The following is a 25871-nucleotide window of genomic DNA, read 5'->3' as shown; positions in this document are numbered from 1 at the left end:
TGGGAAGTGGAGAGATATCTGTGACTCAGGCAGTTATCTGTGATGAGGACAGTTATCTGTGATGGGGACATTTATCTGTGATGAGGACAATTAACTGTGACGACGACAGTTATCTGTGATGCGGACAGTTATCTGTGATGTGGACAGTTATCTGTGATGGGGACAGTTATCTGTGATGAGGACCGTTATCTGTGACACTGACAGTTATCTGTGGTGGGGGCGTTTATCTGTGATGAGGACAGTCATCTGTGTCACAGACAGTTATCAGTGATTAGGACAGTTTACTGTGATGGGGACAGTTAATTTTGATGAGGACTGTTATCTGTGATTGGGAGAGTTGTCTGTGATGGGGACAGTTATCTGTGATGGGGACATTTATCTGTGACTCAGACAGATATCTGTGATGAGGATATTTATCTGTGATGAGGACAGTTATCTGTGATGAGGAAAGTTACCTGTGATGGGGAGAGTTATCTGTGATGAGGACAGTTATCTCTGATGGGACAGTTACCTGTGATGGGGACAGTTATCTGTGATGCAGGCAGTTATCTCTGCTGAGGACAGTTATCTGTGATGAGGACCGTTATCATTGACTCAGAGATTTATCAGTGATGAGGACAGTTATCTGTGATGAGGACAGTTTTCTGTGACTGAGACAGTTATCTGTGATGAGTACAGATATCTCTGCTGACGACAGTTATCTGTGATGAAGACAGTTATCTGTGATGAGGACATTTATCTTTGCTGAGGATAGTTACCTGTGATGGGGACTGTTATCTGTGATGAGGACAGTTATCTGTGATGTGGACAGTTATCTGTGATGAGGACAGTTATCTGTGATGGGGACAGTTATGTGTGACTCAGACAGAGAACTGTGATGAGGACATTTATCTGTGGTGAGGACAGTTACATGTAATGAGGACAGTTATCTGTGAGGATGACAGATATCTGTGCCTCAAACAGGTATCTGTCATGAGACATTTATCTGTGACACAGAGAGTTATCTGTGATGAGGACAGTTATCTGTGATGTGGACAGTTATCTGTGATAGGGACAGCTATCAGTGATGGGGCAGTTATCTGTGATGGGGACAGTTATCTGTGATGGGGCAGTTATCTGTAATGGGGACAGTTATCTGGGAAGTGGAGAGATATCTGTAACTCAGGCAGTTATCTGTGATGAGGACAGTTATCTGTGACTCAGTCAGATATCTGTGATGAGGGCAGTTATCATTGATGAGGACAGTTATCTGTGATAGGGACAGTTATCTGTGATGGGGACAGTGTTCTGTCACTCAGAGAGTTAACTGTGATGAGGACATTTATCTGTGGTGAGGACAGTTATATGCAATGGGGACAGTTATCTGTGAGGTTGACAGATATCTGTGACTCAAACAGTTACCTGTCATGAGGACATTTATCTGTGATGAAGACAGTTATCTGTAATGGGGATAGTTATCTGTGATGGGGGCAGTTATCTGTGATGAGGAAAGTTATCTGCGATAAGGACAGTTATCTGTGATGAGCACAATTGTATGTGATAGGGGCTGTTATCTGTAATGGGGACAGTTATCTGGGAAGGGGAGAGATATCTGTGACTCAGAGAGTAATCTGTGATGAGGACAGTTATCTGTGATGTGGACAGTTATCTGTGAGAGCGTCAGCTATCAGTGATGTGGACAGTTATCTGTGATGAGGAGAGTTATCTGTGATGGGGACAGTTATCTGTGATGGGGCAGTTATCTGTGATGGGGACAGTTATCTGTGGTAGGGGCAGTTATCTTTAATGGGGACAGTTATCTGGGAAGTGGATAGATATCTGTGACTCAGGCAGTTATCTGTGATGAGGACAGTTACCTGTGATGGGGACATTTATCTGTGATGAGGACAATTAACTGTGACGACGACAGTTATCTGTGATGCGGACAGTTATCTGTGATGAGGACCGTTATCTGTGACACTGACAGTTATCTGTGGTGGGGGCGTTTCTCTGTGATGACGACAGTCATCTGTGTCACAGACAGTTATCAGTGATTAGGACAGTCTACTGTGATGGGGACAGTTAATTTTGATGAGGACTGTTATCTGTGATTGGGAGAGTTGTCTGTGATGGGGACAGTTATCTGTGATGGGGACATTTATCTGTGACTCAGACAGATATCTGTGATGAGGATATTTATCTGTGATGAGGACAGTTATCTGTGATGAGGAAAGTTACCTGTGATGGGGAGAGTTATCTGTGATGAGGACAGTTATCTCTGATGGGACAGTTACCTGTGATGGGGACAGTTATCTGTGATGCAGGCAGTTATCTGTGCTGAGGACAGTTATCTGTGATGAGGACCGTTATCATTGACTCAGAGATTTATCAGTGATGAGGACAGTTATCTGTGATGAGGACAGTTTTCTGTGACTGAGACAGTTATCTGTGATGAGTACAGATATCTCTGCTGACGACAGTTATCTGTGATGAAGACAGTTATCTGTGATGAGGACATTTATCTTTGCTGAGGATAGTTACCTGTGATGGGGACAGTTATCTGTGATGAGGACAGTTATCTGTGATGTGGACAGTTATCTGTGATGAGGACAGTTATCTGTGATTAGGAGAGTTATCTCTGATGAAGACAGTTATCTGTGATGAGGACAGTTATCTGTGATGTGGGCAGTTACCCATGATGAATACAGATATCTGTGATGAGGAAAGTTATATGTGATGAGGACAGTTATCTGTGATTGGGAGTGTTGTCTCTGATGTGGACAGTTATCTGTGATGTGGACAGTTATCTGTGATGGGGACAGTTATCTGTGATGAGGACCGTTATCTGTGACACTGACAGTTAGCTGTGGTGGGGACAATTATCTGTGATAAGGACAGTCATCTGTGTCACAGCCAGTTACCTGTGATGAGGACATTTATCTATGACTCAGACAGTTTTCTGTGTTTGGCACTGTTTTCTATGACTCAGACAGTTATCTGTGATTGGGACAGTTATCAGTAATGAGGAGAGTTATCTGTGATGGGGACAGTTATCTGTGATAGGGACAGTTATGTGTGACTCAGACAATTATCTGTGACTCAGACAGATAACTGTAATGAGGACATTTAACTGTGGTGAGGACAGTTACATGTAATGAGGACAGTTATCTGTGAGGACGACAGATATCTGTGCCTCAAACAGGTATCTGTCATGAGACATTTATCTGTGACACAGAGAGTTATCTGTGATGAGGACAGTTAGCTGTGATGTGGACAGTTAATTGTAATGGGGACAGTTATCGGTGATGTTTACAGATATCTGTGACTTAGAGATTTATCTGTGATGGTGACAGTTATCTGTGATGGTGAAATTTATCTGTGATAGGGACAGTTATCTGTGACGCAGACAGTTGTCTCTGATGGTGACTGTTATCTGTGACTCAGACAGTTATCTGTGATGGGGACAGTTATCTGTGACTCAGACAGTTATCTGCGATGGGGACAGTTATCTGTGACTCAGACAGTTATCTGTGTAGGGGAAAGTTATCTGTGACTCAGACAGTTATCTGTGATGGGGACAGTTATCTGTGACTCAGACAGTTATCTGCGATGGGGACAGTTATCTGTGACTCAGACAGTTATCTGTGTTGGGGACAGTTATCTGTGACTCAGACAGTTATCTGTGATGGGGACAGTTATCTGTGACTCAGACAGTTATCTGTGATGGGGACAGTTATCTGTAATGATGACAGTTACCTGTGATGGGGAGATTTATCTGTGATGGGGACAGTTATCTGTGATGTAAACCGTTACCTGTGACTCAGACAGTTACGTGTGATGAGGACAGTTATCTGTAATGGGGACAGTTACCTGTGATATTTTCAGTTATCTGTGATGGGGGCAGTTATCTCTAATGATGAAAGTTACCTGTGACGGTGAGATTTGTCTGTGATGGGGACAGTTATCTGTGACTCAGACAGTTATCTGTGATGGGGACAGTTACCTGTGATGGGGACAGTTGTCTGTGATGTTGACAGTTACCTGTGACTCAGACAGTTATGTGTGAAACGGACAGTTATCTGTGAATTAGACAGTTATCTGTGATAGGGACATTTACCTCTGATGGGGACAGTTATCTTTGACTCAGACAGTTATCTGTGATGAGGACAGTTGTAGGTGATGAGGACAGTTATCTGTGAATCAGACAGATATCAGTGCTGTGGGCAGTTATCTGTGATAGAGACAGTTATCTGTGACTCAGACATTTATCTGTGATGAGTACAGTTATATGTGATGTGGACAGTTATCTGTGACTCAGAGAGTTATCTTTGATGAGGACAGTTATCTGTGATAGGGACAGTTATCTGTGATGTGGACAGTTAACTGTGATTGGGATATTTATCTGTGATTGGGACAGTTACCTGTGATGAGGACAGTTATCTGTTATGGGAACAGTTTCCTCTGACACAGGCAGTTATCCATGATGATGACAGTTATCTGTGATGGCGACAATTATCTATGATGGGGACAGTTATCTATGATGAGGGCAGTTATCTAATTTGAGGACAGTTATCCGTGATGAGGACTGTTACCTGTGATGTTGACTGTTATCTCTGTCTCAGACAGCTATCTCTGCTGGGGACAGTTATTTTTGACTCAGACAGTTATCTGCTATTGGGACAGTTATCTGCTAAGGGGACAATTATCTGTGATGGGGCAGTTATCACTGATTCAGACAGTTATCTGTGATGAGGCCAGTTATCTGTGATGAGGACAGTTATCAGTGCTGTGAACAGTTATCTGTGATGATGACAGTTAGCTGTGATGAGGACAGTTATCTGTGATGAAGACAATTATCTTTAATGATGACAGTTACCTGTGATGTGGAGATTCATCTGTGATGTGGACAGTTAGTTGTGATAGGGACAGCTATCAGTGATAGGGCAGTTATCTGCAATGGTGACAGTTATCTGGGATGTGGAGAGATATCAGTGACTCAGGCAGTTATCTGTGATGAGGACAGTTATCTGTGACTCAGAGAGATATCTGTGATGAGGACAGTTATCATTGATGAGGACAGTTATCTGTGATAGGGACAGTTATCTGTGATGGGGACAGTTATCTGTGACTCAGAGAGTTAACTGTGATGAGGACATTTATCTGTGGTGAGGACAGTTATATGCAATGGGGACAGTTATCTGTGAGGATGAAAGATATCTGTGACTCAAACAGTTACCTGTCATGAGGACATTTATCTGTGATGAGGACAGTTATCTGTAATGGGGATAGTTATTTGTGATGGGGACAGTTATCTGTGATGAGGAAAGTTATCTGCGATAAGGAAAGTTATCTGTGATGAGCACAGTTTTATGTGATAGGGGCTGTTATCTGTAATGGGGACAGTTATCTGGGAAGGGGAGAGATATCTGTGACTCAGAGAGTAATCTGTGATGTGGACAGTTATCAGTGATAGCGACAGCTGTCAGTGATGGGGACAGTTATCTGTGATGAGGACAGTTATCTGTGATGGGAACAGTTATCTGTGATGGGGCAGTTATCCATGATGGGGACAGTTATCTGTGGTAGGGGCAGTTATCTCTGATGAGGACAGTTATCTGTGATGGGGACAGTTATCTGCGAAGGGGAGAGATATCTGTGACACAGAGATTTATCAGTGATGAGGAAAGTTATCTCTGATGTGGAGAGTTATCTGTGATAGGGACAGCTATCAGTGATGGGGACAGTTATCTGTGATGAGGACAGTTATCTGTGATGGGTTCAGTTATCTGTGATGGGGCAGTTAACTGTGATGGGGACAGTTATCTGTGATAGGGGCAGTTATCTGTAATGGGGACAGTTATCTGGGAAGTGGAGAGATATCTGTGACTCAGGCAGATATCTGTGATGAGGACAGTTATCTGTGACTCAGACAGATATCTGTGATGAGGACAGTTAGCTTTGATGAGGACAGTTATCTGTGATAGGGACAGTTATCTGTGATAGGGACATTTAACTGTGACTCAGAGAATTAACTGTGATGAGGACATTTATCTGTGGTGAGGACAGTTATATACAACGAGGACAGTTATCTGTGACTCAAGCAGTTACCTGTCATGAGGACATTTATCTGTGATGGGGACAGTTATCTGTGATGAGGAAAGTTATCTGCGATAAGGAGAGTTATCTGTGATGGGGACAGTTATACATGATAGGGGCAGTTATCTGTGATGGGGACATTTATCTGTGATGAGGACATTTATCTGTGGTGAGGACAGTTATATGTAATGAGGACAGTTATCTGTGAGGACGACAGATATCTGTGCATCAAACAGGTATCTGTCATGAGACATTTATCTGTGCTGAGGACAGTTAGCTGTAAATGGGACAGTTATCTGTGATGGGGACAATTATCTGTGATGAGGAAAGTTATCTGCAATGAGAACAGTTATCTGTGAGGAGGACAGTTATGTGTGATAGGGGCAGTTATCTGTGACGGGGACAGTTATCTGGGAAGGGGAGAGATATCTGTGACACAGAGAGTTATCTGTGATGATGGCAGTTGTCTGTGATGTGGACAGTTATGTGTGATAGGGACAGCTATCAGTGATGGGGACAGTTATCTGTGATGAGGACAGTTATCTGTGACTCAGACAGATAACTGTGATGAGGACATTTATCTGTGGTGAGGACAGTTACATGTAATGAGGACAGTTATCTGTGAGGATGACAGATATCTGTGCCTCAAACAGGTATCTGTCATGAGACATTTATCTGTGACACAGAGAGTTATCTGTGATGAGGACAGTTAGCTGTGATGTGGACAGTTATCTGTGATAGGGACAGCTATCAGTGATGGGGCAGTTATCTGCAATGGTGACAGTTATCTGGGATGTGGAGAGATACCAGTGACTCAGGCAGTTATCTGTGATGAGGACAGTTATCTGTGACTCAGACAGATATCTGTGATGAGGACAGTTATCATTGATGAGGACAGTTATCTGTGATAGGGACAGTTATCTGTGATGGGGACAGTTATCTGTGACTCAGAGAGTTAACTGTGATGAGGACATTTATCTGTGGTGAGGACAGTTATATGCAATGGGGACAGTTATCTGTGAGGATGAAAGATATCTGTGACTCAAACAGTTACCTGTCATGAGGACATTTATCTGTGATGAGGACAGTTATCTGTAATGGGGATAGTTATTTGTGATGGGGACAGTTATCTGTGATGAGGAAAGTTATCTGCGATAAGGACAGTTATCTGTGATGAGCACAGTTTTATGTGATAGCGGCTGTTATCTGTAATGGGGACAGTTATCTGGGAAGGGGAGAGATATCTGTGACTCAGAGAGTGATCTGTGATGAGGAGAGTTATCTGTGATGTGGACAGTTATCAGTGATAGCGACAGCTGTCAGTGATGGGGACAGTTATCTGTGATGAGGACAGTTATCTGTGATGGGAACAGTTATCTGTGATGGGGCAGTTATCCATGATGGGGACAGTTATCTGTGGTAGGGGCAGTTATCTGTGATGAGGACAGTTAACTGTGATGGGGACAGTTATCTGTAATCAGGACATTTATCTGTGATGGGGACAGTTATCTGCGAAGGGGAGAGATATCTGTGACACAGAGATTTATCGGTGATGAGGAAAGTTATCTCTGATGTGGAGAGTTATCTGTGATAGGGACAGCTATCAGTGATGGGGACAGTTATCTGTGATGAGGAAAGTTATCTGCAATGAGAACAGTTATCTGTGAGGAGGACAGTTATATGTGATAGGGGCAGTTATCTGTGACGGGGACAGTTATCTGGGAAGGGGAGAGATATCTGTGACACAGAGAGTTATCTGTGATGATGGCAGTTGTCTGTGATGTGGACAGTTATGTGTGATAGGGACAGCTATCAGTGATGGGGACAGTTATCTGTGATGAGGACAGTTATCTGTGATGGGGACAGTTATCTGTGATGGGGCAGTTATCTGTGATGGGGACAGTTATCTGTGATAGGGGCAGTTACCTGTAATGGGGCCAGTTATCTGGGAAGTGGAGAGATATCTGTGACTCAGGCAGTTATCTGTGATGAGGACAGTTATCTGTGACTCAGACAGATATCTGTGATGAGGACAGTTATCTTTGATGGGGACAGTTATCTGTGACTCAGACAGATATCTGTGATGAGGACAGTTATCATTGATGAGGACAGTTATCTGTGATAGGGACAGTTATCTGTGATGAGGACAATTATCTGTGTCTCAGAGAGTTAACTGTGATGTGGACATTTATCTGTGGTGAGGAGAGTTATATGGAATGGGGACAGTTATCTGTGAGGATGACAGATATCTGTGACTCAAACAATTACCTCTCATGAGGACATTTATCTGTGATGAGGAAAGTTATCTGTAATGGGGATAGTTATCTGTGATGGGGACAGTTAACTGTGATGAGGAATGTTATCTGCGATAAGGACAGTTATCTGTGATGAGCACAGTTTTATGTGATAGCGGCTGTTATCTGTAATGGGGACAGTTATCTGGGAAGGGGAGAGATATCTGTGACTCAGAGAGTAATCTGTGATGAGGAGAGTTATCTGTGATGTGGAGAGTTATCAGTGATAGCGACAGCTGTCAGTGATGGGGACAGTTATCTGTGATGAGGACAGTTATCTGTGATGGGGACAGTTATCTGTGATGGGGCAGTTATCCGTGATGGGGACAGTTATCTGTGATGGGGACAGTTATCTGCAATCAGGACATTTATCTGTGCTGAGGACAGTTATCTGTGATGGGGACAGTTATCTGCGAAGGGGAGAGATATCTGTGACACAGAGATTTATCGGTGATGAGGAAAGTTATCTCTGATGTGGAGAGTTATCTGTGATAGGGACAGCTATCAGTGATGGGGACAGTTATCTGTGATGAGGACAGTTATCTGTGATGGGTACAGTTATCTGTGATGGGGCAGTTAACTGTGATGGGGACAGTTATCTGTGATAGGGGCAGTTATCTGTGATGAGGACAGTTATCTGTGATGGGGACAGTTATCTGTAATCAGGACATTTATCTGTGGTGAGGACAGTTATATGTGTCACAGACAGTTATCAGTGATGAGGAGAGTTTTCTGTGATGTGGACAGTTATTTTTGATGAGGACAGTTATCTGTGATTGGGAGAGTTGTCTGTGATGGGGACAGTTATCTGTGATGGGGACATTTATCTGTGACTCAGAGAGTTATCTGCGATGAGGACAGTTATCTGCGATGAGGGCAGTTATCTGTGACTCAGACAGTTATCTGTGATGAGTACAGTTATCTGTGATGAGGACAGTTATCTGTGATGAGTACAGTTATCTGCGATGAGGACAGTTATCTGCGATGAGGGCAGTTATCTGTGACTCAGACAGTTATCTGTGATGAGGACAGTTATCTGTGATGAGTACAGTTATCTGTGACTCAGACAGTTATCTGTGATGAGTACAGTTATCTGTGATGAGTACCGTTATCTGTGATGAGGAAAGTTATCTGCGATAAGGACAGTTATCTGTGATGAGCACAGTTTTATGTGATAGGGGCTGTTATCAGTAATGGGGACAGTTATCTGGGAAGGGGAGAGATATCTGTGACTCAGAGAGTAATCTGTGATGAGGAGAGTTATCTGTGATGTGGACAGTTATCAGTGATAGCGACAGCTGTCAGTGATGGGGACAGTTATCTGTGATGAGGACAGTTATCTTTGATGGGGCAGTTATCCATGATGGGGACAGTTATCTGTGGTAGGGGCAGTTATCTGTGATGAGGACAGTTATCTGTCATGGGGACAGTTATCTGCGAAGGGGAGAGATATCTGTGACACAGAGATTTATCGGTGATGAGGAAAGTTATCTCTGATGTGGAGAGTTATCTGTGATAGGGACAGCTATCAGTGATGGGGACAGTTATCTGTGATGAGGACAGTTATCTGTGATGGGTACAGTTATCTGTGATGGGGCAGTTAACTGTGATGGGGACAGTTATCTGTGATAGGGGCAGTTATCTGTAATGGGGACAGTTATCTGGGAAGTGGAGAGATATCTGTGACTCAGGCAGATATCTGTGATGAGGACAGTTATCTGTGACTCAGACAGATATCTGTGATGAGGACAGTTAGCTTTGATGAGGACAGTTATCTGTGATAGGGACAGTTATCTGTGATAGGGACATTTAACTGTGACTCAGAGAGTTAATTGTGATGAGGACATTTATCTGTGGTGAGGACAGTTATATACAACGAGGACAGTTATCTGTGACTCAAGCAGTTACCTGTCATGAGGACATTTATCTGTGATGGGGACAGTTATCTGTGATGAGGAAAGTTATCTGCGATAAGGACAGTTATCTGTGATGGGGACAGTTATACATGATAGGGGCAGTTATCTGTGATGGGGACATTTATCTGTGATGAGGACATTTATCTGTGGTGAGGACAGTTATATGTAATGAGGACAGTTATCTGTGAGGACGACAGATATCTGTGCCTCAAACAGGTATCTGTCATGAGACATTTATCTGTGCTGAGGACAGTTAGCTGTAAATGGGACAGTTATCTGTGATGGGGACAATTATCTGAGATGAGGAAAGTTATCTGCAATGAGAACAGTTATCTGTGAGGAGGACAGTTATATGTGATAGGGGCAGTTATCTGTGACGGGGACAGTTATCTGGGAAGGGGAGAGATATCTGTGACACAGAGAGTTATCTGTGATGATGGCAGTTGTCTGTGATGTGGACAGTTATGTGTGATAGGGACAGCTATCAGTGATGGGGACAGTTATCTGTGATGAGGACAGTTATCTGTGATGGGGACAGTTATCTGTGTTGGGGCAGTTATCTGTGATGGGGACAGTTATCTGTGATAGGGGCAGTTACCTGTAATGGGGACAGTTATCTGGGAAGTGGAGAGATATCTGTGACTCAGGCAGTTATCTGTGATGAGGACAGTTATCTGTGACTCAGACAGATATCTGTGATGAGGACAGTTATCATTGATGAGGACAGTTATCTGTGATAGGGACAGTTATCTGTGATGAGGACAATTATCTGTGACTCAGAGAGTTAACTGTGATGAGGACATTTATCTGTGGTGAGGAGAGTTATATGGAATGGGGACAGTTATCTGTGAGGATGACAGTTATCTGTGACTCAAACAATTACCTCTCATGAGGACATTTATCTGTGATGAGGAAAGTTATCTGTAATGGGGATAGTTATCTGTGATGGGGACAGTTAACTGTGATGAGGAAAGTTATCTGCGATAAGGACAGTTATCTGTGATGAGCACAGTTTTATGTGATAGCGGCTGTTATCTGTAATGGGGACAGTTATCTGGGAAGGGGAGAGATATCTGTGACTCAGAGAGTAATCTGTGATGAGGAGAGTTATCTGTGATGTGGACAGTTATCAGTGATAGCGACAGCTGTCAGTGATGGGGACAGTTATCTGTGATGAGGACAGTTATCTGTGATGGGGCAGTTATCTGTGATGGGGATAGTTTTCTGTGGTAGGGGCAGTTATCTGTGATGAGGACAGTTATCTGTGATGGGGACAGTTATCTGTGATGGGGCAGTTATCTGTGATGGGGACAGTTATCTGTGATGGGGCAGTTATCTGTGATGGGGACAGTTATCTGTGGTGAGGACAGTTATCTGTGATGGGGACAGTTATCTGTGATGGGGCAGTTATCTGTGATGGGGACAGTTATCTGTGATGGGGCAGTTATCTGTGATGGGTACAGTTATCTGTGATGGGGCAGTTAACTGTGATGGGGACAGTTATCTGTGGTAGGGGCAGTTATCTGTGATGAGGACATTTATCTGTGGTGAGGACAGTTATATGTGTCACAGACAGTTATCAGTGATGAGGAGAGTTTTCTGTGATGTGGACAGTTATTTTTGATGAGGACAGTTATCTGTGATTGGGAGAGTTGTCTGTGATGGGGACAGTTATCTGTGATGGGGACATTTATCTGTGACTCAGAGAGTTATCTGCGATGAGGACAGTTATCTGCGATGAGGGCAGTTATCTGTGACTCAGACAGTTATCTGTGATGAGTACAGTTATCTGTGATGAGGACAGTTATCTGTGATGAGTACAGTTATCTGCGATGAGGACAGTTATCTGCGATGAGGGCAGTTATCTGTGACTCAGACAGTTATCTGTGATGAGGACAGTTATCTGTGATGAGTACAGTTATCTGTGACTCAGACAGTTATCTGTGATGAGTACAGTTATCTGTGATGAGTACCGTTATCTGTGATGAGGAAAGTTATCTGCGATAAGGACAGTTATCTGTGATGAGCACAGTTTTATGTGATAGGGGCTGTTATCTGTAATGGGGACAGTTATCTGGGAAGGGGAGAGATATCTGTGACTCAGAGAGTAATCTGTGATGATGAGAGTTATCTGTGATGTGGACAGTTATCAATGATAGCGACAGCTGTCAGTGATGGGGACAGTTATCTGTGATGAGGACAGTTATCTGTGATGGGAACAGTTATCTCTGATGGGGCAGTTATCTGTGATGGGGACAGTTATCTGTGGTAGGGGCAGTTATCTGTGATGAGGACAGTTATCTGTGATGGGGACAGTTATCTGTAATCAGGACATTTATCTGTGGTGAGGACAGTTATATGTAATCAGGACAGTTATCTGTAAGGACGACAGATATCTGTGCCTCAAACAGGTATCTGTCATGAGACTTTTATCTGTGCTGAGGACAGTTATCTGTGATGGGGCCAGTTATCTGTGATAGGGGCAGTTATCTGTAATGGGGACAGTTATCTGGGAAGTGGAGAGATATCTGTGACTCAGGCAGATATCTGTGATGAGGAAATTTATCTGTGACTCAGACAGATATCTGTGATGTGGACAGTTAACTTTGATGAGGACAGTTATAGAGTCATAGAGTCATAGAGTAATACAGCACGGATAGAGGCCCTTCGGCCCATCGTGTCCGCGCCGGCCATCAAGCCCTGCCTAATCTAATCCCATATTCCAGCATTTGGCCCGTAGCCTTGTATGCTATGGCATTTCAAGTGCACATCCAAATGCTTCTTAAATGTTGTGAGGGTTTTTGCCTCCACAACCCTTTCAGGCAGTGAGTTCCAGACTCCAACCACCCTCTGGGTGAAAAAGTTCTTTCTCAAATCCCCTCTCAACCTCCCGCCCTTTACCTTGAATCTATGCCCCCTAGTTATTGACCCCTCTACTAAGGGAAAAAGCTCCTCAGCATCCATCCTATCTATGCCCCTCATAATTTTGTACACCTCAATCATGTCCCCCCTCAGCCTCCTCTGCTCCAAGGAAAACAAACCCAATCTGCCCAGTCTCTCTTCATAGCCGAAGCGCTCCAGCCCTGGTAACATCCTGGTGAACTTCCTCTGCACCCTCTCTAACGCGATCACATCCTTCCTGTAGTGTGGCGACCAGAACTGCACACAGTATTCCAGCTGTGGCCTAACCAGTGTTTTATACAGCTCCATCATAACCTCCTTGCTCTTATATTCAATGCCTCGGCTAATGAAGGCAAGTATCCCATATGCCTTTTTTACCACCTTATCCACCTGTTCCGCCGCCTTCAGGGATCTGTGTACTTGCACACCCAGATCCCTCTGACCCTCCATCTTGCCTAGGGTGTTTCCATTCATTGTGTATTCCTTTGCCTTGTTAGTCCCCCCAAAGTGCATCACCTCGCACTTTTCCGGGTTAAATTCCATTTGCCACTGTTCCGCCCATCTGACCAACCCATCTATATCGTCCTGCAGACTGAGGCTACCCTCCTCGCTATTTACCACCCTACCAATTTTTGTATCATCCGCGAACTTACTGATCATACCCTTTACATTCATATCCAAGTCATTAATGTAGACCACAAACAGCAAGGGACCCAGCACCGATCCCTGTGGTACCCCACTGGCCACAGGCTTCCAGTCACAAAAACAACCTTCGACCATCACCCTCTGCCTTCTGCCACTAAGCCAGTTTTGTATCCAATGTGCCAAGGCACCCTGGATTCCATGGGCTCTTACCTTCTTGACCAGTCTCCTGTGCGGGACTTTGTCTTTGACTTTCCAAAGCCTTACTAAAATCCATGTATACCACATCCACTGCATTACCCTCATCCACACACCTAGACACCCCCTCAAAAAATTCAATCAAATTAGTCAGACATGATCTTCCCTTGACAAAGCCATGTTGACTATCCCTGATTAATCCTTGCCTCTCCAAGTGGAGACAAATTTTGTCCCTCAGGATTTTTTCCAATAATTTTCCTACCACTGATGTTAGGCTCACTGGCCTGTAATTCCCCGGTTTTTCCCTACTACACTTCTTGAATAATGGTACTACATTAGCGGTTCTCCAGTCCTCTGGCACATCCCCTGTGGCCAGAGAGGTCCTGAATATATGTGTTAGAGCCCACGCAATCTCCTCCTTTGCCTCACACAGCAGCCTGGTATACATTTCATCCGGGCCTGGGGATTTATCCATTTTTAGGCCAGCTAAAACCGCCAATACCTCCTCCCTCTCGATGTTAATATGTTCGAGCATATCACAGTCCCCCCGCCCTATTTCTATGTCTACATCGTCCTTCTCCATAGTGAAAACAGATGCAAAAAATTCATTTAGAACCCCTCCTACATCTTCCGGCTCCACACACAGATTGCCACTTTTGTCCCTAATGGGCCCTATTTTTTCCCTAGTTATCCTCTTACCCTTAATATACTTATAAAACATCTTAGGATTTTCCTTTATTTTGCTCGCCAGTGTTATTTCATGGCCCCTCCTTGATCTCCTAATTTCTTTTTTAAGTATCCCCCTGCACTTTTTGTACTCCTCTAGGGCTTCCTCCGTCTTTAGCCTTTTGTATCTACCAAAAGCCCTCCTTTTTTTCCTAATCCATTCTCGTATATCCCCTGACATCCAAGGTTCCCTGTGGTTTTTGGAACCACCCTTGACCTTTATGGGAACATGTTGCCATTGTATGATCTCAATCTCCCTTCTGAAAGCCTCCCATTGCTCCGATACGGATTTTCCTACAAGTAGCTGACCCCAGTCCATTTTGGCCAGATCCTGCCTTATCCTATTAAAATCGGCCTTCCCCCAATTTAGAACCTTTATTTCCGGCCCATCCCTGTCCTTTTCCATGACCACCTTAAATCTTACCATATTATGGTCACTGTCACCAAAGTGCTCACCTACTAGCACTTCTTCCACTTGGCCGGCCACATTCCCTAGAATTAGGTCCAGTACCGCCCCCTCTCTTGTAGGACTTTCTACATGCTGGCTCAAAAAGCTCTCCTGGATGCACTTTAAGAATTCTACACCCACTGAGCCTTTCACACTCTGACTATCCCAGTTAATATTGGGGAAGTTGAAATCCCCCATTATTATTACCCTATTATTTGCACATTTCTCTGAGATTTGCCTACATATCTGTTCCTCTATCTACCCCTGACTGTTTGGAGGCCTATAGTACACTCCCAGCAAAGTGCTTGCCCCCTTTTTGTTTTTGTGATAGGGACAGTTATCGGTGATATGGACAGTTAACTGTGACTCAGAGTGTTAACTGTGATGAGGACATTTATCTGTGGTGAGGACAGTTATATGCAATGAGGACAGTTATCTGTGAGGACAACAGATATCTGTGACTCAAACAGTTACCTGTCATGAGGACATTTATCTGTGATGGGGACAGTTATCTGTGATGAGGAAAGTTATCTGCGATGGGGACAGTTATATGTGATGCGGCAGTTATCTCTGATGGGGACAGTTATCTGTGATGAGGACATTTATCTGTGGTGAGGACAGTTATATGTAATGAGGACAGTTATCTGTGAGGACGACAGATATCTGTGCCTCAGGCAGGTATCTGTCATGAGACATTTATCTGTGCTGAGGACAGTTATCTGTAAATGGGACAGTTACCTGTGATGGGGACAATTATCTGTGATGAGGAAAGTTATCTGCGATGAGAGCAGTTATCTGTGAGGAGGACAGTTATGTGTGATAGGGGCAATTATCTGTGACAGGGACAGTTATCTGGGAAGGGGAGAGATATCTGTGACACAGAGAGTTATCTGTGATGATGGCAGTTGTCTGTGATGTGGACAGTTATGTGTGATAGGGACAGCTATCATTGATGGGGACAGTTATCTGTGATGAGTACAGTTATCTGTGATGGGGACAGTTATCTGTGATGGGGACAGTTATCTGTGATGGGGCAGTTATCTGTGATGGGGCAGTTATCTGTGATGGGGACAGTTATCTGTGATAGGGGCAGTTACCTGTAATGTGGACAGTTATCTCGGAAGTGGAGAGATATCTGTGACTCAGGCAGTTATCTGTGATGAGGACAGTTATCTGTGACTCAGACAGATATCTGTGATGAGGACAGTTATCTTTGATGGGGACAGTTATCTGTGACTCAGACAGATATCTGTGATGAGGACAGTTATCATTGATGAGGACAGTTATCTGTGATAGGGACAGTTATCTGTGATGGGGACAATTATCTGTGACTCAGAGAGTTAACTGTGATGAGGACATTTATCTGTGGTGAGGACAGTTATATGCAATGGGGACAGTTACCTGTGAGGATGACAGATATCTGTGACTCAAACAGTTACCTGTCATGAGGACATTTATCTGCGATGAGGACAGTTATCTGTAATGGGGATAGTTATCTGTGATGGGGAGAGTTATCTGTGATGAGGAAAGTTATCTGCGATAAGGACAGTTATCTGTGATGAGCACAGTTTTATGTGATGGGGCTGTTATCTGTAATGGGGACAGTTATCCGGGAAGGGGAGAGATATCTGTGACTCAGAGAGTAATCTGTGATGAGGAGAGTTATCTGTGATGTGGACAGTTATCTGTGATGGGGACAGTTATCTGTGATGGGGCAGTTATCTGTGATGGGGACAGTTATCTGTGGTAGGGGCAGTTATCTGTGATGAGGACAGTTATCTGTGATGGGGACAGTTATCTGTAATCAGGACATTTATCTCTGAGGATGACAGATATCTGTGCCTCAAACAGGTATCTGTCATGAGACATTTATCTGTGCTGAGGACAGTTATCTGTGACGGGGACAGTTATCTGCGAAGGGGAGAGATATCTGTGACACAGAGAGTTATCTGTGATGATGGCAGTTGTCTGTGATGTGGACAGTTATGTGTGATAGGGACAGCTATCATTGATGGGGACAGTTATCTGTGATGAGTACAGTTATCTGTGATGGGGACAGTTATCTGTGATGGGGACAGTTATCTGTGATGGGGCAGTTATCTGTGATGGGGCAGTTATCTGTGATGGGGACAGTTATCTGTGATAGGGGCAGTTACCTGTAATGTGGACAGTTATCTCGGAAGTGGAGAGATATCTGTGACTCAGGCAGTTATCTGTGATGAGGACAGTTATCTGTGACTCAGACAGATATCTGTGATGAGGACAGTTATCATTGATGAGGACAGTTATCTGTGATAGGGACAGTTATCTGTGATGGGGACAGTTATCTGTGGTAGGGGCAGTTATCTGTGATGAGGACAGTTATCTGTGATGGGGACAGTTATCTGTAATCAGGACATTTATCTCTGAGGATGACAGATATCTGTGCCTCAAACAGGTATCTGTCATGAGACATTTATCTGTGCTGAGGACAGTTATCTGTGATGGGGACAGTTATCTGCGAAGGGGAGAGATATCTGTGACACAGAGAGTTATCTGTGATGAGGACAGTTATCTGTGATGTGGACAGTTATCAGTGATGGGGACATTTATCTGTGATGAGGACAGTTATCTGTGATGGGGACAGTTATCTCTGATAGGGGCAGTTATCTGTAATGGGGACAGTTATCTGGGAAGTGGAGAGATATCTGTGACTAAGGCAGATATCTGTGATGAGGACAGTTATCTGTGACTCAGACAGATATCTGTGATGAGGACAGTTATCTGTGATAGGGACAGTTATCTGTGATAGGGACAGTTAACTGTGACTCAGAGAGTTAACTGTGATGAGAACATTTTTCTGTGGTGAGGACAGTTACATGCAATGAGGACAGTTATCTGTGAGGACAACAGATATCTGTGACTCAAACTGTTACCTGTCATGAGGACATTTATCTGTGATGGGGACAGTTATCTGTGATGAGGACAGTTATACATGATAGGTCAGTTATCTGTGAAGGGGACAGTTATCTGTGATGAGGACAGTTATATGTAATGAGGACAGTTATCTGTGAGGATGACAGATATCTGTGCCTCAAACAGGTCTCTGTCATGAGACATTTATCTGTGCTGAGGACAGTTAACTGTAAATGGGACAGTTATCTGTGATGGGGACAATTATCTCTGATGAGGAAAGTTATCTGCGATGAGAACAGTTATCTGTGAGGAAGACAGTTATATGTGATAGGGGCAGTTATCTGTAATGGGGACAGTTATCTGGGAAGGGGAGAGATATCTGTGACACAGAGTTATCTGTGATGAGGACAGTTGTCTGTGATGTGGACAGTTATGTGTGATAGGGACAGCTATCAGTGATGGGGACAGTTATCTGTGATGAGGACAGTTATCTGTGATGGGGACAGTTATCTGTGATGGGGCAGTTATCTGTGCTGGGGCCAGTTATCTGTGATGGGGGCAGTTACCTGGGAAGTGGAGAGATATCTGTGACTCAGGCAGTTCAAAGAATCACAGAATCACAGAAGCCCCGGAGTGCAGATAAAGGCCATTTCGGCCCATCGAGCCTGCACCAACACATATCCCACCCGATCCCCGTAACCCCAACTCATATCCCATCCTATCCCTGTAACCCCACCTATTTAATCCCCCTAACACTAAAGGACAATTTATCATAGCCAATCAACCTAACCCACACATCTTTGGACTGTGGGAGGAAACCGGCGCACCCGGAGAAAACCCACGCAAACACGGGGAGAATGTGCAAACTCCACACAGACAGTCGCCCGAGGCCGGATTTGAACCCGGGTCTCTGGCGCTGTGAGGCACTATGCCACCGTACCACTATGTCACAGTTATCTGTGATGAGGAAAGTTATCTGTGACTCAGACAGATATCTGTGATGAGGACAGTTATCTTTGCTGGGGACAGTTATCTGTGATAGGGACAGTTATCTGTGATGGGGACAGTTATATGCAATGAGGACAGTTATCTGTGAGGACGACAGATATCTGTGACTCAAACAGTTACCTCTCATGAGGACATTTTTCTGTGATGTGGACAGTTATCTGTGATGAGGAGAGTTATCTGCAATAAGGACAGTTATCTGTGATGAGGACAGTTATATGTGATGGGGCAGTTATCTGTGATGGGGACAGTTATCTGGGAAGGGGAGAGATATCTGTGACTCAGAGAGTAATCTGTGATGAGGACAGTTATCTGCGATGTGGACAGTTATCTGTGATAGCGACAGCTATCAGTGATGTGGACAGTTATCTGTGATGAGGAGAGTTATCTGTGATGGGGACAGTTATCTGTGATGGGGCAGTTATCTGTGATGGGGACAGTTATCTGTGGTATGGGCAGTTATCTGTAATGGGGACAGTTATCTGGGAAGTGGAGAGATATCTGTGACTCAGGCAGTTATCTGTGATGAGGACAGTTTTCTGTGATGGGGACAGTTATCTGTGATGGGGCAGTTATCTGTGATGGGGACAGTTATCTGTGATAGGGGCAGTTATCTGTAATGGGGACAGTTTTCTGGGAAGTGGAGAGATATCTGTGACTCAGGCATTTATCTGTAATGAGGACAGTTGTCTGTGACTCAGACAGATATCTGTGATGAGTGTAATGATCAGTAACCTATCATTCTGGAATGGTACACTAGGTGGTGCTGTATATATATATATATAAGAGTGGGCTACCATCGATGCACCAGGCTACCCACAAGGCAGCAGTCAAATGGATGCCTCTACAGATACTGTACCTTGTCCAAATGTGCTCAATAAAATGTCTAGGAAAAGCTAGCTGTTCTTAATAAAAACGACTAGTTATTAATGAACATAACATGGTACCAGGATTGGTAAGATCTGCTGAATATTGTGCAACACGACATGGAGAATTTGAAGCCACCAGAGCGTTTGAAACTCACAGGAAATATCAACTACAATTGGCAGACTTTTAAACAACAATTCGAACTCTACATTGCTGCCATCGGGTACGGTACGAAGCCAGATGCAAGTAAAGTAGCATTGCTGCTCATGCTTGCAGTCCCACAGGTGATAGAGGTATTTAATACATTTGTATTTAATCCAGAGGAGAACAGAGAAAAATTAGATGATGTGCTAAAGAAGTTTGATACACATTGTTCTCCCAAAAAGAATGAAACCTATGAGAGGTACATCTTCCATTCTCGGACACAGCAGCAAAATGAGACTTTTGATAGCTTTATGACTGATCTGAAACTGAAAGCACAGACATGTGATTTCTCTGAGCTGAAAGGATCCATGATTCGTGACCAGATTGTGTTTGGTATTCATGATAAAAAAGTAAGGGAACGTCTGTTGAGAGAAACCGAACTAACATTGTAAATTGCTGTGAAAATATGCCAAGCCAGCGAGCTAGTTCGAAAGCATGTGAAGACTATCAGTGAAATCAAAAATGATGCGATTGTAACGAGTGATAATGCTGCTGTCGGTGCTGTGTCCTACAAGGGGAAGAAACGTGGGCAGAACAGAAATGAAAAGCAATCGGAGAATGAAATTTTTAATTGTAAACGCTGTGGTTACAAACACCAGTTAAGACAATGCCCAGCATTTGGAAAAATGTGCACAAAGTGTAATGGAAAGAATCACTTTGCCAAACAATGCTTTTCAAAAGTAAAAACAAAGAAAGGGCAATGAGTTAATATGATTGAGGACACTGATTTAAGTGAGACATGTTTTGTAGGAATGGTGTCATGTGACAATATCAAAAAGGATACAGAAAATGTGCAGCCCTCAGGAATTAACAGTGCTGAACATAAAGTTAATGCAGTAAAAGAGAACAAATGGATGATCCCACTGCAGGTAAATGGAGCATTAGTTACATTGAAACTGGACACTGGGGCAAAAGCAAACTTAATCAGTTTGAGTGACATTAACAATATGAAAGAAAAGCCCAAAATACAGAAAAAGTCAGTACTACTGAAGGACTATAATGGACAGAAAATAGATAGCTTAGGTGTATGCAGACTTAAAGTGACAGTCAAAGACAAAGTGCATCATCTCATGTTTTCTGTTGTACTGAAGGTCTTGATTCACTACTGGGTGACAAAGCTTGTGAGGACTTAGAACTGGTCAAGAGAGTCTACCGTATAAACTGTGCCATAAGCAGACCAGATGACTCGGTGGATTCTGTAGTGAATAATTTCCAGGATGTGTTCAAAGGATTTGGAGTTCTACCATTCACTTACAAGATCCAGCTGAAGGAGGATGCTCAGCCAGTGGTACATGCTCCACGAAGAGTTCCAGCACCCCTGCGTGACTGGCTCAAGAATGAACTGGACAGAATGACCACACTAGGAGTCATCAGGAAAGTCGAAGAGCCAACAGACTGGGTTAACTCCATGGTATGTGTAAAGAAAAAGAACAATGATCTAAGAATATGCATGGATCCAAAGGACTTAAATGCAAACATAAAACGTGAACACTACCAGATTCCCAAGCGAGAAGAAATCACCAGTGAAATGTCAGGTGTCAGATACTTCACAAAGCTCGATGCCTCACAAGGATTTTGGCAACTAAAACTGGATGAAGAGAGCACCAAATACTGTACCTTCAACACACCATTTGGCAGGTATTGTTTCCTCAGAATGCCTTTCGGGATAATATCTGCATCTGAAATCTTTCATAGAGCGATGGAACACATAATTGAAGGTCTGGAAGGAGTTCGGGTCTATGTTGATGACATCATCATCTGGGGCTCCACACTGAAAGAACACAATGAGAGACTGACTAAAGTGCGACAGAGCATACGCCGGAATGGACTGAAGCTCAACAAAGCCAAGTGTCAGTTTGGCATCCAGGAAGTCACTTTCCTAGGAGATAATCTATCTGGTAAAGGAATAGAGCCAGATATGGAAAAAGAAAACGCCATACTCAAAATGCCCCGACCCACTGACAAAAAAGGTGTGCTATGCATCATGGGGATGATAAACTTCATTGGAAAGTTCATTCCTAACTTGTCAGCCAAGACAGCCTGTCTGCGAGACCTGCTACATAAAACAAATGAGTTTGCATGGACAGAAAGACATGAACAAGAGTGGATCAACCTCAAAACAGTGCTGACAACCACACCTGTACTCACCTTCTTTGACCCAACAAAAAGAATCAAAGTGTTAACGGATGCATCAAAAGATGGCCTAGGTGCAGTGTTGCTACAAGCAGAGGGTGAAGATTGGAAGCCTGTTGCCTATGCCTCCAGGTCTATGACTGATACTGAGTGTCGATACGCCCAGATTGAAAAGTAATGTCTAGGCTTGGTAGTTGGACTAGAAAAGTTTCATGGCTACATATATGGACTTCCCACCTTCACAGTTGAGACAGACCACAGCCCACTGTTTGCCATCATAAAAAAGAACCTGAATGAGATGTCTCCAAGGATTCAACGACTCATGATGAAGCTGCAAAGATATGACTTTGAACTGACCTACACACCAAGCAAATACATAGTGTTAGCAGATGCACTATCCCGAGCACCCACAATGAGTCATGTGAGCTCTACTGAAGAAGACGTGGATGTTCATGTGAGTATGGTCACTGCTGCGCTGCCCGTGTCAGACACAAAATCAAAGCAAATAGCAGAAGAAACAGTAAACGATACAGTGTTACAAACAGTAATAGAGAATATTCATCATGGTTGGCCAAAAGGTTCCTGTCCAAAATATTTTCACATAAGGTCAGAATTGAGTGTCGCAAGTGGACTATTACTAAAACAGAACAGAATAGTCATTCCACAGGCTCTACGTCAAGACATGCTCAAAAGGATTCATGAGGGACACCTCAGAATTGAAAAATGCAAAAGGAGAGCAAGAGACACTGTTTATTGGCCTGGCATAAATAAGGACATTGAGAACATGATAGGCAAATGTGAGACATGTCAGAAACACCAAAACAAACAAGCAAAGGAACCAATGATAGTAGCTGACATACCAACAGCACCATGGCAAAAGGTTGGCATGGACCTTTTTCATTTAAATGGTACAGACTATCTAATAGTGATTGACTACTATTCTAACTATCCTGAGATGGCGCTGCTCTCAAGCACCACAGCAAGCAGTGTCATAATGCATGTGAAATCCATCTTCACCAGACATGGAATTCCCAGGATTGCCATTAGCAACAATGGTCCGTGCTTCAACTGTAAGGAGTGGCAACAGTTTGCAGCACATTATGACTTTCAACACATCACATCCAGTCCTTTGTATGCTCAGTCGAATGGTAAGGCAGAGAAAGGTGTTCAAGTTCTCAAGCAGCTACTGAAGAAAGCGACAGAAAGCAAGTCTGATCCTTATCTCGCCCTGCTGAGCTACCGAGCCTCACCTTTAGACTCTGGTTCTTCACCTGCTGAACTCCTAATGGGTCGCAAGTTGCATACCACACTACCCTGCTGTGCAAAGAAAAGCAGAGTAAGGAACTGAGACAGAGACTTCAACTGTTAAAGCTGAAACAGAAATCATACTATGACAAGTCATCCAAAACTCTGAAACCATTGACAAGGGATGATGTTGTCAGGATTGAAGATCCAGATGCATGGAACAGGAAAGCTACAGTTCTTGAGGAAGTAGGACCAAGGTCATACACTGTTAGAACTGAGGAAGGACATATTCTCAGGAGGAACTGCCATTCCCGCAAGGTCATACACTGTTAGAACTGAGGAAGGACAGATTCTCAGGAGGAACCGCCATTCCCTCCTAAAAACACAAGAGACTATCGAAGAGCAAATCGATGACAATGCCGCAACTGAATCTTGTCACTCACCACCAGAACAATCTAACACAAATACACATACAGGCTCTCATGAAAACACATCAGACTTACCTGTGCTGAGAAGATCCACACGTGAAGTAAAAAAGCCTGATAGACTTAATCTTTGAGTACAAAGAAAACTACATTGAAAATGTAATGACTGTTGAAGATGTTTATCTTGTTATGATTGATTGATATTGATTGATACTGATTTTGTATAACCTCAAAGAAAGGGGGATGTAATGATCAGTAACCTGTCATTCTGGAATGGTACACTAGGTGGTGCTGTATATATATATAAGAGTGGGCTACCCACGATGCACCCGGCTACCCACAAGGCAGCAGTCAAGATGGATGCCTCTACAGATACTGTACCTAGTCCACATGTGCTCAATAAAGTGTCTAGCAAAAGCTAGCTGTTCTTAATAAAAATGATTAGTTATTAATGAACATAACAATGAGGACAGTTATCTTTGATGAGGGCAGTTATCTGTGATAGGGACAGTTATCTGTGATGGGGACAGTTACCTCTGACTCAGAGAGTTAACTATGATGAGGACATTTAACTGTGGTGAGGACAGTTATATGTAATGAGGACAGTTATCTATGAGGACGACAGATATCTGTGACTCAAACAGGTATCTGTCATGAGGACATTTATCTGTGATGAGGATAGTTATCTGTAATGGGGACAGTTATTTGTGATGAGTACAGTTATCTGTGATGAGGAAAGTTATCTGCGATGAGTACACTTATCTGTGATGAGGAGAGTTATATGTGATAGGGGCAGTTATCTGTGATGGGGACAGTTATCTGGGAAGGGGAGAGATATCTGTGACTCACAGAGTTATCTGTGATGAGGACAGGTATATGTGATGTGGACAGTTATCTGTGATGTGGACAGTTATCTGTGATAGGGACAGCTATCATTGATGGGGACAGTTATCTGTGATGAGGACAGTTATCTGTGATGGAGACAGTTATCTGTGATGGGGCAGTGATCTGTGATGGGGACAGTTATCTGTGGTAGGGGCAGTTATCTGTAATGGGGACAGTTATCTGGAAAGTGGAGAGATATCTGTGACTCAGGCAGTTATTTGTGATGAGGACAGTTATCTGTGATGGAGACAGTTATCTGTAATGGGGACAGTTATCTGTGAGGGGGACAGTTGCCTGGGAAGGGGAGAGATGTCTCTGAATCAGACAGTTATCTGTGACTCAGACAGTTATCTGTGATGGGGACAGTTTTCTGTGATAGGGACGATTAAACCTGATGGGATCGTTTGTCTGTGATGCAGACAGTTATCTTTGCTGAGGACAGTTACCTGTGATGGGGACATTTATAAGTGGTGAGCTGGGTTATCTGTGATGGGAACAGTTACCTGTGGTGGGGACATTTATCTGTGATAGGGACAGTTATCTGCGTCACAGAGAGTTATCTGTGACTCAGACAGTTATCTGTGATGACGACAGTTATCTGTGATGACGACAGTTATCTGTGATGAGGACATTTATCTGTGATGTGGACAGTTATATGTGATGGGGACAGTTATCTGTGATGAGCACCGTTATCTGTGACACTGACATTTATCTCTGGTGAGGACAGTTATCGGAGATAGGGACATTTATCTGTGATGAGGACAGTTATCTGTGATTAGGGCAGTTATCTGTGATGATGACAGTTATATGTGATGAGGGCAGTTATATGTGATGAGTAGAGTTATCTGTGAGGAGGACACTTATCTGGGAGGAGGACAGATATCTGTGATGAGGAGAGTTATCTGTGATGAGGAGAGGTATCTGTGACGAGGACAGTTATCTGTGATTGGCAGAGTTGTCTGGGATGCGGACCATTATCTGTGACGTGGACAGTTATCTGTGATGTTGACTA

The sequence above is a fragment of the Somniosus microcephalus genome, chromosome 8 (assembly GCF_052327205.1).
Source record: "Somniosus microcephalus isolate GS21.2 chromosome 8, FLI_Smic_1.0, whole genome shotgun sequence".
NCBI classification, from domain to species: domain Eukaryota; kingdom Metazoa; phylum Chordata; class Chondrichthyes; order Squaliformes; family Somniosidae; genus Somniosus; species Somniosus microcephalus.
This window is presented reverse-complemented; position numbering follows the sequence as displayed.